Source organism: Coptis chinensis, chromosome 7 (genome assembly GCF_015680905.1).
Source record: "Coptis chinensis isolate HL-2020 chromosome 7, ASM1568090v1, whole genome shotgun sequence".
Lineage (NCBI taxonomy): Eukaryota > Viridiplantae > Streptophyta > Magnoliopsida > Ranunculales > Ranunculaceae > Coptis > Coptis chinensis.
In genome coordinates this window covers 58,635,766-58,642,238 of record NC_141462.1, presented here as the reverse complement: position 1 = coordinate 58,642,238, position 6,473 = coordinate 58,635,766, and positions in this window count along the sequence as shown.

Below are 6,473 nucleotides of genomic sequence, written 5' to 3'. Positions count from 1 at the left end.
AAACTAGACATGAGGGTTTGGGGAATATCATAGAGTGTACGTCCCCAGCTAAAGTAAGGAAAATATCACAAGTTTCGTCATTCACAAAAGAATAACGACATTCCCCTCTAATGTTTAGCATGATCCAAAACATAATAGTGCCCACGTTCGTAGACAGGCTACCAAGGGCAACATTATATTCCCCTTGGTCCTCTATCCTAAAGATTCCTACCCCGTAATGCTCATGCAAATTCTCATAGGTATATATGTACATATTATCTACCAAATAGGCCCATGAGTCTTGTGTTTCAGTGGGCATAGCAAGTCCAAGAACAAAGGCTAGTAAGAACATGGAAATTTCCATCGGTTCGTCCCCAATGGTGGCTTGTTCTCCATCCGGTCTATCAAAGAACTTACAATTATCCTAAAAATAAGATGTAAGTGTATGAGAATAAAGTTCATCAGGACTTACCAATAGCGGCTCCCAGCCTACTAGAATGATCACTTCGCGAAATCACGCACCATAGGTGTCACTTTGGAACAAGTCTTCAAAAGACTGTTTCGGTATGATACGAGGGGTTGTCATCACAGAACTACTCTCTAGAACAGCTACAACCGATCCTGGAACAACCCACAAAAAATTGGAATTTTTCGTGCCTAAGGAGGTAAGGGCAAGGGGTGCGCTCTGACTAAGCCTTGTATATGCGCGGGTCGCGCTCCGGAGAATTTGGACTCTCAGTGTTTTGGGCGCGGGTCGCGCTCAGGTTTGGTCTTGTGAGGGCACGGTCGCACTCAAGGGAAAACTGGACTTACAGTGTTTTGGGCGCGGGTGGTGCTCCACTGAGGCGCAGGCGCGCTCTGAGCAGTTTAATGCTAAAGTGAGAAAGAAAAGAAAGGAAAAATTGGGAGTGAAAGGTGAGAGATGAAAGTGAGAGATGTGAGTTTTGTGTGGAAAATGAATGAAGTTTATATAAGTTTTGAGTTTCCAAAACGAATTGGGAAGTTGCCAAAAAGTTTTAAAGCAATTGCCGGAAACAAAAAATTTCCAAAACCGAAAACGGAAACAACCCATATTCTTGATTCTAAAACAAACTTAATATCTTTTAGATTGAATTTAGAATGGTAACTTCTAAACTCCTTAAGATTTCATTCTACCACAACATCTAATCATAGGTATGCCAATATCGGCAATATTCTCAACAATCACTCCAAAACAACTTCTAAAATTGAGGATCATATAAAAATCATGCTAGAATAAATAATACCACCCCCAAACAATTCAGAAAGGTGGGATTAACAATAAATTCAACGCATAATTTGAAAAGAACCAAATTAAATTCAAATTCAAATTCAAATACAATTAACAACCGAATTCAAATTTAAGTACGGAATTCAAAAATTAACATCCGAACTAATAAAAACAAAGAAAAACATAAAAGGAACAATAAAAACAACATCTAATCCATAAACTCTCTAAACCATCCGCTACTGGTGGAAGATGGAACATGAGAAGAGGATTAATTGGGCCTGAGTTCCCGATGGCCCCGAGCCATCCGCCCTTTGGCGATGACGCTCGTGCCTCACAGATGCCTCCTCAGAAGAAGAACCCTCATGGGGTGGGAAGCGTTCAAGCATATCTTCTCTGAACTTGCGCTGTGCTTCTATCTCGGCCTTCATCTCTGTATAATGTGCAACCTGACGCTGGAGGATTATCTCCATGTTATAATGGAGATCAGCCTGATTCTTGTCGAGCACTTCAAAACTCGTCTGAAGGGTCTTTTGTTTATTTCGAATTATGATCTGCCTATCTCGTATATCTTCACAAATACCATAAACGCAACGCAAGCCACTTTACAGCACTTGCATGCGTTCTAAATCAGAAGTACACCTATCCAAGACATTTTCATCCAAACATGTCATATCATCCATTTCCTCACCCGAATCAACCACACTATCTTCTGACAACTTCTAAGTCTTTTGGATACACTCCGTATAAATAATTGCATTTGAATGCAATTTTATCATAATACGAACAGATTTTGTGACAGCTCTAAAAAACAGCATGATCTTAGTGATCAATATCGGAAGGGGCACAAAGCTCTTTCCAACTCCTCTAATCATATTTAATATAAACTCGAGGATGCAAAAACTATACCTTTTCGCCTGCAATATCCAGAGAACGTGCAGGCATGTCAGACCGATATCGCTGACTTTGTCCTTCCCGAGGACGTTCTTACCAATCCACTGAACTACAGCTAGTTGGTTGGTTCCACTACACCATAACAGCATATTTGTGACACAGACATTTTTTCATTTGTGATGGCAGATTGGCATCAGGAACGCTGTGACAACTGTTTAGCATCACTAATGGATGAAAACTGTTAGAAAAAAATCAAACAATTACTTGAATTTTTCTTCGGTATATGCTGAAAAGCTTTGTGACGGCATCTAGGCGTTTCAAAGCATGCACGTGGCTAGGTCGTGCATCGAGTGTTAAATCTCTCTCCTAAATCAATTCCAATTTTTATGGACCTCTTCTCCTCCATCAAGCTCGCCTCTTTTCTCCATCACCATTTTCAACCCGAAAATACCAGCGCAGCGCAGCCGCCAGCCATAGCCTCCACTAGCAAGTAATACTCTCTCTCTCTGCCGCTCTTCTTTTCTCTATCTAACACGCTACTTGCTTTTCTTCTCTCTCTCAACAGTGTTCTAAGTTTTGGTGCGGCTCCATTTTCGAGGAGTAACTTGCACAACAATAGATTCGGTGAGTTTTCTCTCCCTCTCTCTCTTTCATTTCAGAATTTAAGAAGCCATAACCCCATTTCTACTACTCCTCCTTATAACTTATAACCTTTTTTATTATCTCGTCTTAAAAATTAAAATACACGATTAATCATAATAGAAACAAAACTACAATAGTTGAGCTCATATAATATGAAAGATCAGAGATACGACTTTTGAACAAATGTAGTGGCGAGGTTTACTTGAGTTCAATCCCCTTTTACTGTTTTTGGTAGCATTGTGTTGGCTTGGCAATCAGTATTTTTGACCAATTTATTTTTAAACTATGGCATTGTTAGAATTTAATCATATGCCCCTCAGTTTTATTCATCAGTCCCTTAATGTTATAATTAATCCAGCCATTAAGCATGTCATTAGCTTATATGGACTTAGAATCCCTTACTTGAGAACTGAATTAGAGACTCAGGCATCAAAGAAGAAAATAACAAAAAAAATTGGTACTCGTTGGGATAGCGAAATCTTCTCGATCACAGGCACTCGGCTTGGCTCGTTGTTTTATGTTACTATATTCTACAATTGCATCCAACTGGATTGGAGATGAAATTAAATAAAATGGTTCTAGCTTTGTGATATGGATCATTGTTTTGTATTGTATGTATGTTACTGTAAGTGCTTAATTTGGTTAATTTGTGTGTTTGATATGTCTTAGGGGCAACAACATATATTGTCATTCAATTGATAGTGTATACCTTTTTCTCTGATGCACCCAATACGTAGCGGATTTCAAATTATCGATACTTTTCTTTAATACTTAGTATAAATATATTTTTACTTTTAGTTCGATTTTCTTCAAATCTTAGTGTAAATATATTTACTTTGGTTGCTAGTGCAACTTCCTTGGTCGAACCCAAAATTTCGTCAAGGTGTTTGTTTAGTCTCTTGAGGACTGGTTTCCAGGTTGTGTCATTTGTTTTTAGGATATATAGGGTACCTAGCTCTAATGTTATATAGGTATTTTAAGTGGTATGCTTGACTTCAGACTAAGCACTAACTTGGGACCGGTTTCGAAAAATCACAACGAGCTGGTGCTAATATAAAGTTGTAACATTCTTATTTTTTTTCTTGCAGATGCTTAAGAAAGCTCTTGGAGATCTTGGGAATAGTGTAAAGACTTACACAGAAGCTGAGATTCGTGCTAGGTATGGTAATTTCTTCGTTTGGTTCTTTGAACTTTTCATTGTACTATTTATTTATGATATATAACCTTATTATTTAGTTCTCTGACAATGTGATGGAACTGTTCTTTTGCATTTTGCATAATGGTTATATATGTGGGCATGCTGAAATTATTTGGAGAAAGGTTGGGCTTGCTTTTAAAACCTTCACCATAAATCTAAGAACTTATAAGTCTCAATAGAGTTGTAGAATTGAAAAACAAATCGGAATCAAAACCCTTGGTGGATACCAATTAAGGGGAGCATCATGACTTGTAATTATTTTGATTGCCCTAAGTTAGGCTATTATGACCTTGAGTCATCTTTGATTGATCAGTAATGCACTATTTAGTCCTACTTTACTGTTTAAGCTCTTGCCTCAGAATTGTACCAAAGCACTATTGTAAGCTCTAGTAGCACTCTCCATTGCTAATACTTGTGTAGAATGTGTCGAGCCATCTGAGAAGAGTGACTTCATTCTCTGTAGCTTTAATTAGGAAATCAAAGATGACTGACCATTTCATTAACAAGGTTGTTATAGAATTAAGATACACCTTGTTGTTGTCTGGTAATGTGAGTGTGTTGTTAGCTAGTGTGTGTATCGTAACATTTTCAGTACTATTTTTAGACTAATTTGTTTTTCTTATGACTATTTTTAAACTAATTCATTTCAGTATTAAGTTTACAGCATAACTCATGTCTTGTCTTTGGTTAGCAATTGTCATATTCAATATACTCAGGTGAGGTTTATACTTTCTCATCTTTTATTAGTTGATTAATGAAGTTTTCTTCTTACTTTGTGAAGGGCAAGTTTAGAGTTGACAAGTTCTTTTCACTTGGTGGGAGCTTTGAAGGTGCTTTATTTTTCTTAGACCTTGGATACTTGCAAAGAAGATATACCTTGTAGTTGTATATTATTGCACTTTAAAATTGATAAGTGTGAAAATTATTCGATAATAATTTTGAGAGATATAGAGTAAATCGTGAGTGTTCATTTTTGTGTACTTTGTAGACTATTTTTGAAATGTGAAATGAATTATTTGGCAATTTTGAGTTATAATGAAATTTTGAGTGTTGAAAGTATACTTGTGTATCTTGTAGATTAATTGCATTGTTTTTTAAATAAGTTGTCTCTTGGACAGTTCTACAAGGTACAAGACTGCAAAATGATTGCTCATATTGCAAAATATTTTTTAAAAAAAAAAAAAAAAACTAAAACACGTTTAGTGGCAAAAAATATTTTGACGCCTTTAATGCCGCCAAAAAAAAAAAACAATTTCTAAAATTGAGGATCATATAAAAATCATGCTAGAATAAATAATTTCGGAAGGTGGGATTAACAATAAATTCAACGCACATTTGAAAAGAACCAAATTAAATTCAAATTCAAATTCAAATACAATTAACTACCAAATTCAAATTTAACTATTCAAAAATTAACATCCCAACTAATAAAACAAATAAAAACATAAAAGGAACAATAAAAACAACATCTAATCCATAAACTCTCTAAACCAAAAAAAAAATTCATGCCTCACTGAAATAATCTTGACACTGACGGCGACGTATGGAGGATTGTCTCCATGTTATAATAGAGATCCGCGACTATTGTCGAGCACTTCAAAACTTCGTCACAAATTTCAATTATAATTGGTCTATCTCATTATATCTTCACAAATACCATAAACCTTGGCGTGACAAAGACACTTTCATGCGTTCTAAATCAAAAGTACACCTATCCAAGACATTTTCATCCAAACATGTCATATCCTCCATTTCCTCATCCGAATCAACCACACTATCTTCCAAATTTTGGATACACTCAATATAAATAATTGCATTTGAATGCAATTTTATCATAATCTGAACAAATGCTCTGCCAAAAATATAAACTTGAGGATGCAGAAATTATACCTCTTCATCTGCAATATCTAAAGAATGCAAAAATGTTGTCCTTCCCGGGGCGTTCCTAATAGCTAGTTGGTTGGTTGGTTCGAGCGTAGAAATTTGGATTATCGAGCGTAATGAGAATTTGGATTATCAAAATGCGCACGATAGTGTCTTTCAATGCGGGAACTCCAAAACCGGGGTTCCCACAAATTGGCGTTCCGCGTGATGCCTAAAATCTTGGCCAACAACTCTCTCGATACTTCTCTCCTCGTCCCAACCACCTTAACAAAAAATTCTATTCCCATCCAACTCCCTCTTCTTATAGAATTGTTCGACCAAATCGGATTGGTAGAAATCATCAATACCACAAAATAATCATCTAGTCACCATAAAAAGCGGTCGCGGCGGTGACTTGTTCCGACAAAATTCTCCGTCTTTGAGCCATTGGAAATTTTGAAAGGATGTGTGGGTTTGAATAAGATAGGGAGACGAGTCTTGAAACAAACTCACTAAAAGTAATTGGATGAGGCGCTTTGGTGGCGGTGGCAGTTCGAAATTTGTGAATTTTTTGTATTTTTTTTGGTATTCCAAAAGGTAGGAATTGGTGGGGGAATATTTTGGAGAAGATTTGAAGCTGTTTTAAATTGT